General features: G+C 46.4%; 1 long non-coding RNA gene across 2 annotated transcripts; it reads left to right on the top strand.

The window, feature by feature from the left end:
• Positions 1-2,312: 2,312 nt before the first annotated feature.
• Positions 2,313-4,457, top strand: LOC109733640 (uncharacterized). Of its 2 annotated transcripts, none has more exons than XR_012183518.1 (4): positions 2,313-2,503; positions 2,593-2,842; positions 3,941-4,010; positions 4,128-4,457. It is a non-coding gene; the product is annotated as an uncharacterized lncRNA (long non-coding RNA). The 2 variants fall into 2 exon arrangements; XR_012183517.1 differs by having other exon boundaries at positions 2,315-2,492.
• Positions 4,458-9,608: the final 5,151 nt, after the last annotated feature.

Below are 9,608 nucleotides of genomic sequence, written 5' to 3'. Positions count from 1 at the left end.
GCTGGCGATACGTTGTGTCATCCATGCGCCTGACGCATCCAGAAAATCCGTGGACCAGCTGCCCCGCGAGATATCCGTAACCGAGTAGTCATGCACCGTCGTGAGCAGTGCGACTCTCATAGGGAAATATTCTTTCTCTGCGGCGTCCCACGTATTAGCTGGCGTTTTTCACAGCGTGTCTAACTCCTCTTTCAGCAGCCCCAGATACAGATTGATGTCGTTCCCTGGTTGTTTCGGCCCTTCAATTAGCATACTCATGTGAATGTACTTCCTCTTCATGCACAACCAGGGGGGAAGGTTGTACATCCACACAAACACAGGCCAGGTGCTATGTGTGCTTCTCTGGCTGCCAAACGGATTGACTCCATCGGTGCTCGCGCCCAGCACGATGTTCCTTGGATCGTTCCCAAATTCTGGGTGTTCGAAGTTCAACGCTTGCCACTGGCTCCCATCCTAAGGGTGACTCAGCATCTTGTCTTTTTTATTTATCTCCGGATCATTTGCGTCATCTTCTCGCTTCTTCTCCTCCCTATCCGCGTGCTAACGCAAGAGCTTTGCTACCTTAGGGTCCGCGAAATACCGCTGCAGACGAGGAGTGATCCGAAAGTACCACACCACTTTTCGAGGAGCTTTCTTCCTCTTCTTATATCGAGTGACGCCGCACACCGGACATATGGTAGACTCCGCGTGCTCGTCCGATAAATGATGCAATTGTTCATGCACACATGGTATTTCACGTGCGGTAAATCCGGAGGACACACGATTTTCTTCGCCTCCTCGAAACTGGTCGGGCACTTGTTCCCATTGGGGAGACGTTCGTGCCAAGAATGACATGTTCTCGTCGAAGCATGCGTCGGTCATTTTGTGTTTTACCTTCATCTCCAGAGCCATGAGCGTTACTTTCAGGCGGGTATCCTCGGGCCTGCATCCTTCATACAATGGAGTAACCGCGTCTATCTCTAGTTGATCCAGCTTGGCTTTCTCTCGGGCGGCAGCTCTTGCGTTATCCGTCTGCTTGAGAAGCATCTCTTGAATATGAGGGTCCTGCACCCAGCCCATCGATGGTCCATCGTCGTCTGCTCCGGCAGCTTCATCTTCATGATCATGCCCTTCGTCTGCTCCGGCATCTTCCTCATCATCATGTCCGGCATCTTCTAGATGATGACTGTGTACTGCATCTACTTCTTGATCATGTCCTAGAGATTCTTCGTCTTCTCGCCCGCCCTCGCCGCGGTTGTCTTGCTGCCCTTCCTCATTTATTGCCGGCCGGCCCCCATGGACGACTTCATAATCATCTTCATCACCTTGCCACCGATAGCCATCCATGAAACCACGCAAGAGCAGGTGGTCCCGCACCTGTACGGAATCCGGGTCCATAAGGCTCCTCAGCTTGCATCTTTGACACGGACATCTTATCTCCGTCTCGTTATTTTGAAGCATCTCGGCCTTCGCGGAGCTCAAAAACCTATTCACGATGCCTTCGGTCATCGTGCGGACCATGGTCGCCTGCGGGGCAGAGCAAAACGATATTTTAGAACCAAGAAAAAATTTGGCATGACTTTGCCTAAAAATAGGACCAAAAAGAATGCATAGTGCCAAAATTCTCACCGAAACGGAAATGAATCAACATTCTGGCAAAATATTGGCAACTATCGCATTTCAAATACCGGTACCTGCAAACACAAACATATATGCAACACCACAAACATATGCAACACCACAAACATACATAGATCTAGCTAGGCCATAAAAAGTGCATGTGCACGTTGTTGGAGGGAGAAAAAAGTAGATCTACAACATAAATAAAGCTTTCCCCTTACTTACCTATCAAAAAAAGGTAATTTAACCACTTAATTTGGATGAATCTATGGTGCAAATGAGGTGAGGAGGAGGAGGCAGCCGAGACAAGCTTGGAGGAGGAGGTGGAGAGAATGAAGTGGGGAAAGTGAGAGTGTAGGTGGCTGTCCAAAATATCTAGCTGGTCCCAGGTTACTAATGGCGCACCACCAACAAATGCGTCATTAGTAACCCTGGTTACTAATGGCGCACCAGCTGAAGGTGCGCCATTAGTAGTTTTGCAACAAAAAAAATTAGTAGTGGCGCACGGGGTGACTGGTGCGCCATTACTAGTTAACACTAGTAATGGCGCACTGTGCCACGGTGCGCCATTAGTATATTTGGAAAAAAAAATTGTTAGTAGTGGCGCACCATGTTTGTGGTGCGCCATTAGTGTCTATCACGTCAGATCCCCCTCCGTCTCGATCGCTATCCCCCCTCGCTAGATCCTCCTCGCCGCCGACGACCCCCCGCACCCTCCCCCGCTCCACCGCCGCCGACGACCCCCGCACCCTCCCCTGTCTCCTCGCTCGGTTCTCCTGAACGGAATCGGCCGAGCGCGCGAGACCTAGGGTTCAAGCCGCCGCTGCCGGCCCTCCGCCGCGGCGCGCCCAGCCGGCCGAACCCGCCTGGCCGCCATCACCGACAACCTCAAGGTCCGTGACTCGTACGCGCTCCGCCCCTCTTCCCCCTCCCTCCCACCTCCCCTCCCCTCTCGATAAGCTCCTCTAATGGCGTCGCTTGCCCGTCACGCAGGATCCGGCTGTACGCCTGGCTCTCGCATGGCTGCATCTTCGACTGCGTCACCACCTTCTACCGCAAGACGCTGGGCAAGCGCGAGGGGGACTGCGTCCGCGCCTGCGTCCGGAAGTACCAACTCGCCACTGCCGCGTCCGCCGCCCGCTTCAACAAGCTCGCCGACCCCTCCGCCGCCGCCGCTGACGACGACGAGGACGACTGATTCATGCTCCACTGTCGGCTGGGGGAACTTTTTTTGCCTACTCTGGTTAGTTTCCTGCAGTTTGATTTCTGATGTAGCGCTTGTTATACCTGAAGGAACACCAATAGTGACAGAGTAGAACGAACCATGAATTCTGAATTTTTGATGCGGTCTTTTGGGCTTCAATTGATTGTGGCTGTATCGAACCACACCACGGATTCCGAACTTGGGTGGATGCAAACATGAATGGTTTCCTTGCTTCACAAACTTAGCATCGATGAGCCTTTCACTGAATGTTATGCATTTTCTTGTCCGATTGAAATCTGTTACTTCCATGTGTCAATTCTGAATTCAGAATGTGCGTTGATGCAAACCTGAATTCTTGGTGCCATTTCATGCTTCATTCTCTACATACGAGTTCAGGATTTCCCACTTTTTTGTCTCATAGCCTGGTATAAGGTCAAATCAACAATGATCCATGATGTTGATTTGAAGCTTGTTCAGATTCATTTCTTATTCAAAATTTGACTGCATCTTTGGCTGTGATATGCCAAACTTGAATCAGGCATGTTTACTGAATTTTTTGAATTTTCTAGAGTGTGTGCATTGGGGTGCTCCAGGGAGAGAGGATTCATGGCCATCCTATCTAGTTGCTGGGTGGAAAACTTGTTAGGTTCACGGTATTCATCAAGATTGGATTATAAACATATGGGTTTTAGTTATGTTCATAGCAGCAGCACCAAGATTGGATTGATGTGGCTCCTCTTTTCTTGTGACATGTACTCACTGGATTTTAATTGACAGTAAAATTCAGTGTAATTTTGGTTAACTGAATTAAATGTAAATTCAGTTAACTCATAAAATTAAGTGAAACATTTGGTCTGATTGAAATGCAGCAAGTGTTTTGGGGGGTCCTAATCAGTTTTCTTACAAAAACTTGCTTAAATGGCAGCAAGTTTGAATACAATGTATGTTCTGTAGCTTGCTTAGAAAGATCACTGAATACAGTTTCTTGGGGGTCCTATTTCAGTGTAAATGTTTTTGTAAGGACCGTCGTGCTACCATAGTCATTACTTAACAATGAATGTACAAGAACCTAATGGTTGGCTGTTGTTCGCACCTTCAGAACATGCCTGATTTTCAGTATGGCCTTTAATTTTGTAGGATTCATTTTACCGGGGCTTAACTGCTGAAGAATCTGCAAGTGCTCAGGACTACAACTTTGATCATCCTGGTATTTCACTTTTCATGTTGATTGGAAGTATGCTACCTTTGTTAGTGATCAGAGAACGAGTTGTCTATTGTTTCGTGTGTATTTGATGAAATCTCTGATGATGTGCCGTGTCTCCAGGTCTGGAGACCAACCAGGACAAGAGCAAGTGCCAGCAGCAGTTCGACAACTACAAGGAGTGCAAGAAGAGAGAGGTTCACCTTTGTTCCCCAATTCTCTCTAGCCTTTTTCTGATGGTATATGATGGATGGCTTCCAATTGGTGCGCCAATCTTTTTTTGTCTTGTAACATGCGTTTGTTCCGTGCACTTGCTGAATGTTCAAGGGGGCTGTGGCTTGTGTCGGACAGCAAGTGCCAAACTTGGAGCTGAAACTTGTTTGTAGTGGCCCTAAAGCTTAGTTCTTCAAGTATAACCTTTTAAAGAAAAAGTCAATGCACCTTATTGTTAAATTTTTTGTTTGGCCAACTGTTTTAAGCACTGTTGGTACGACATGAACTGGACTTCTTGTGCCAAAATCTGTGAACTGCGTATTTTTATATAAAAAAATGTTTGGTTCTGTTCTAGAGGAAAATGATCTAGTGGTACTAGTAGAAGTTCTGAGCATTTAGTTGTTTGTCTATTAAAAAAAGTTCAACTAAAAAGAAGTGCAAGCCACTTTGGTGCTGAAATGTGACATTGCCATGGCTGATTGTTCTGAATGGTTCACCCACACCCAATGGGCATGTTTAAATGCAATGCAAGTGCAAATTTGAAACTTTAAAGGAATTGAACTTTTTTGCAAGAGAGAGATAGCACCTTTTTTACATGTCTCATAGTAGTTGCTTCAAATTTTAATACAATTAGCCTGAAATCACAGGTAAGTTGCCCCCTGTGGGTTTACTCTTTTCGGAAACAGCACGATCCACGGCTCATACATGCATGAACTATTTTTTATGGCTATATACTTGAAGTCTTGAAGTACATACGACATAGTTTCTTCTTCAAGTTCTTACAGGAAATTGTGTCTTTTGCCCAACTGCTTATCTATGTGTGAAAGGAGCTAAACCAAGTTTTTACAAGTATCCCCAGTCATTTAGGTGTCTGGCTTGGAGCCTCCCTAAACTATGCCTGGACAGTGTTTGGTTGCTGTCCTAGCACTGTTTCCCTGCCTCGTTAAGCGGAGAGGGGTGTGCAAGTTTTGTCACCTGTTTTTTGTTACGTATACTTCGGGTGTTGTTGGGGGCTTCCTGCTCAATGATTTTGCAGGTACCCCAAGAGGCCCTTGAGTTTGCCGGAATGTCGATTAACTTCCGTTCCGGCAAATTCGGGTACTCCATATGTCCTATTTTCAGCAAAGGTCATGCTGAAATTTTCCGTGAATTTTAGCATGACTTTGCTAAAAATAGGACATATGGGGTACTTGCGACTAATGCATGGGCCGGGGTATCTTATTACTTAATTAAGTAGGATCAACTGTCTCTTGTGTTATACATATAGAAGTGTGATATGTTTACTGTCTCTTGGTGTTTGTCCTTAATTAAGTAGGATCAAGAATTAAGTAGGACTAGTTCTGAATAGCTTCTATCAACGACTGATATGTTTACTGTCTCTTGGTGTTTGTCCTTTGAGAAGTACCTAGTTGAAGTACTGCCCGCTCTTTGAGGTACTGTCTCTTGGTGTTCTGAAATAATCTGTTTGTTGCACTTTGTGCACTTTCTAGTTGAAAACTGTTAAATGGAGATACTAGATTAGCTTTTTGAGGTATCCCGTTAAATATTATTCATTACTGCCCGCTCTTAATTTTTTTTGCACAACTAATATGCAACTGCCATAGGTGGCAATAGAGCCAAGTGATTAGGCCCAACTTAGAATTCTCCTTCCCTTTTCTTGATAGGGTATATTATTAGAAGATACCCATATATATATCAGTCAACCTAGGGTGCCTCGGCATCGATAAACCCTAAATGATGAAAACTTAACTTAGCATTTAGGGTGCCTCAGCGTCGACAAACCCTAAATGATAAAACCTTGTCTTTTAGGGTGCCTCGGTGTCGATAAAAACCTAAATGATGAAAGCTTAGGCTTTTAGGGTGCCTCGGCGTCGACAAACCCTAAATGATAAAAGCTGAGCTTTTAGGATGCCTCGGTGTCGACAAACCCTAAATGATGAGACCATGATAATTCCTCACAAACCAACCCTTAAATAACACTGAGCCATTATGCCGTCACCCTTGAAGCCTTGCGGGCATTTGCAGCCCTTAGCTTGTTTATTCTGTAGATTTCCAAAATTCAGTTTTGTACCTTGCTTGCCATGTGTGTGAGAGAGATAGTGAGAGGATACAAGAAGAAGGGGGTTAGGAAGGGACTTGGACCTTAGCAACAACACACTAACAGGTTCCATCCCAAAACACCTAGGCAATATCACAAACATCTCTCAATTGTTCCTTGACAATAACCAACTTTTTGGCGACATTCCTCGAGAATTAGGTTATTTGGTCAACTTAGAGATCTTGTTCCTTGACAATAACCAACTTTTTGACCAAACTTTTTTCCTATTTAGAGCGAAACATGGCGCACAATGATGAGGCCGGTGGTTCGGGCAAGGCATTCTGGGAGCTGTCCCAGGAGATGGAGGAAGAACCTCACCGCTATGAGGACGCCGCGGAAGACATCGATCCTGACTACACAACCCCTAGTGGCGTCGGGGATGACACCACTGATGGTGCCGCCGAGGATGCCACCACTGATGATGGCAGCGCATGCACATATGGCAGCCAATCGAAGAGGCAACGGAAGGACCGGCGCCCGAACGTGCTCGGCACCGTCAAGGAGGAATTTACTGAAGTGTCCTCCGAGGGGCATCCAACGGCGCCCAAAGAATTAGTCAAGGGGTACACGGGACAGCTCGGGTGCATTCTCTAGAGCACCATCTCGATCAACACCGAGAACCTAAGGCATCGTGACCGAGGGAATTTGCGCAACCTCCTCTTCACGAAGCTGCACGAACGATACAAGTTCCCCGGTGACTTCGCAAACACACGCCTCTCAGGGAATAAAGTGAACAGTGCCGCCCTCACGAAGATGAGCACGGCCCTGGCTACTAGGAGAGCCGCGGTGAAGAGAATGATTGAAAAAGGTGATAGTTATGAGAAGATCAAGGAGAAAAATGCTTCGATCAGCGAAGCTGACTACCTGGAGTTCAAGATCAAGTCCGAGAGCAACGCAACCGTGGAATCAAGTCAGTGGGGGAAAGATATGCGGGACTTGAACTTAGGGGTCCACAAACTCGGTCATGGCAGTTACAGAGTGGCGGAACCTATATGGGACAAGGAGGATGCGGAGCATGCCGAGCAAGGCCTTTCGCCCCTCTTCAAGAAATACCGTGACAAGCAGACCAGGAACTATGTCAGGGCATGGTACAAGATTGACCCGGTAACCAAGGAGCTTACCACGGATCCGAAGACCAAGGCGCTTGAGCTTGTTCTGGTAAGGAATACACCCCCGCATAATTAGCTCCATATGGTTGCATTCTAATTAATGAAGCCAAATTTCTAAATGGTTCACGTTCCTTTCGCAGGACACTGAAAGCAGTAGCGCGGGGTCATCTTAGAGCTCCCCTTTCGACACCCCTTTAAATAGGGCGTTGAACGTAATGAAAAACAAGGATAAGCTCAGTAAGCCGTCGTCAGCTGGTCGTGTGGCCGGCAAAGGCTTGTCCACGAAATGGTCGGAATACTATACCGTTGGGCGAAAGGAGAGAAAGACCAGCTCAGAAAGCCAAGAGCGCAAGGTTCAAGGACTCAAGGCACAAGTGGCGCGGATTTCGGAGATGGTCGAAGAGCAAGTGCGAGACCAACTGGGAGCGGCGATCACCGCCATTATACCTACCTTGGTTTATGGGCTGCAGGCGTGGATTGCGGGCGGCCAACAGGGGCCGCCCCTGATTCCCAGCTTCACGGGCAGCAACTCGCGCAACGCGCCAGCGGCGCCATTGGTGTCTCCGGCGGAGGCGGCATTGGTGTCTCCCGCAGCGGCGCCGGCGTTGCAGCTTAATGCACCCGGGTGTGGGAAGAATACGCCGGCTGGCACTTGCAAAGCCAATCCTATGTAAAAATTACGAAGTAAAATCTTTGCATCTTTCTTTAGGTTGCAAACACGGTAAGATTCCATTAGCCTATACAAAGCATCTTTCATATTTTCTCCTTGTCGTTGCTTGAAGTATAAAACTTCACAATTGGGTGACAAATGAGGAGTAGGCACGCTAGCCATTACGACTAAAAAGCAAGAGCAAGGATAGATCCGGCAAGGAAACGGCGAACGAAAAAGAAGGTGAATAAATCAGAAACTTTTTGTGAAGTGGGGGAGAGGAAAATGAGAGGCAAATGGCAAATAATGTAAATTGCGAGGAGATGAGATTTGTGATTAGGAACCTGGTATGTGTTGATAATGTCTCCCCGGCAACGACGCCAGAAATTCCTTTTGATGTTGGCTTGAACTACGTTGGTATTTCCCCAAAGAGGAAGGGATGATGCAACACAGCAACGGTAGGTATTTCCCTCAGTGATGAGACCAAGGTTATCGAACCAGTAGGAGAACCACGCAACACTACATGAACAGCACCTGCACACAAATAACAAATACTCGCAACCCGACGTGTTAAAGGGATTGTCAATCCCTTTCGGGCAATGGCGCCAGAGATAGGCAAATGGACGTGAGAGAGTTGTAAATATTGATAGGTCGAACGGCAAATAAAATAAAGTGTAGCAAGGTATTTTTGTATTTTTGGTTTAATAGATCTGAAAATAAAAGCAAAGGAAAATAAATCGCAAAGGCAAATATAATGAAGAAGAGACCCGGGGGCCGTAGATTTCACTAGTGGCTTCTCTCGAGAAAAATAGCAAACAGTGGGAGGACAAATTACTGTTGGGCAATTGATAGAACTTCAAATAATCATAATGATATCCAGGCAATGATCATTATATAGGCATCACGTCCAAGATTAGTAGACCGACTCCTGCTTGCATCTACTACTATTACTCCACACATCGACCGCTATCCAGCATGCATCTAGTGTATTAAGTTCATGGAGAAACAGCATAATGCAATAAGAACGATGACATGATGTAGACAAGATCTATTTATGTAGAAATAGACCCCATCGTTTTATCCTTAGTAGCAACGATACATACGTGTCGGTTCCCCTTATGTCACTGGGATCAAGAACCGTAAGATCGAACCCACTACAAAACACCTCTTCCCATTGCAAGATAAATAGATCAAGTTGGCCAAACAAGTCATGCATATAAGAGATCAAAGAAGACTCAAATAACTTTCATGGATAAAAAGATAGATCTGATCACAAACTCAAAGTTCATCGGATCCCAGCAAACACACCGCAAAAAGAGTTACATCATACGGATCGCCAAGAGACCATTGTATTGAGAATCAAACGAGAGAGAGGAAACCATCTAGCTACTAACTACGGACCCGTAGGTCTACAAAGAACTACTCACGCATCATCGGAGAGGCACCAATGGACATGATGAACCCCTCCATGATGGTGTCTAGATTGGATCTGGTGGTTCTGGAACTTGCGGAGGCTGGAATTGATTTTCATCGAC

Source organism: Aegilops tauschii, chromosome 5 (assembly GCF_002575655.3).
Source record: "Aegilops tauschii subsp. strangulata cultivar AL8/78 chromosome 5, Aet v6.0, whole genome shotgun sequence".
In the NCBI taxonomy this organism is placed as follows: Eukaryota; Viridiplantae; Streptophyta; class Magnoliopsida; order Poales; family Poaceae; genus Aegilops; species Aegilops tauschii.
The sequence above is the reverse complement of the archived record's forward strand: the minus strand, read 5'-3'. Positions and strand labels throughout refer to the sequence as shown.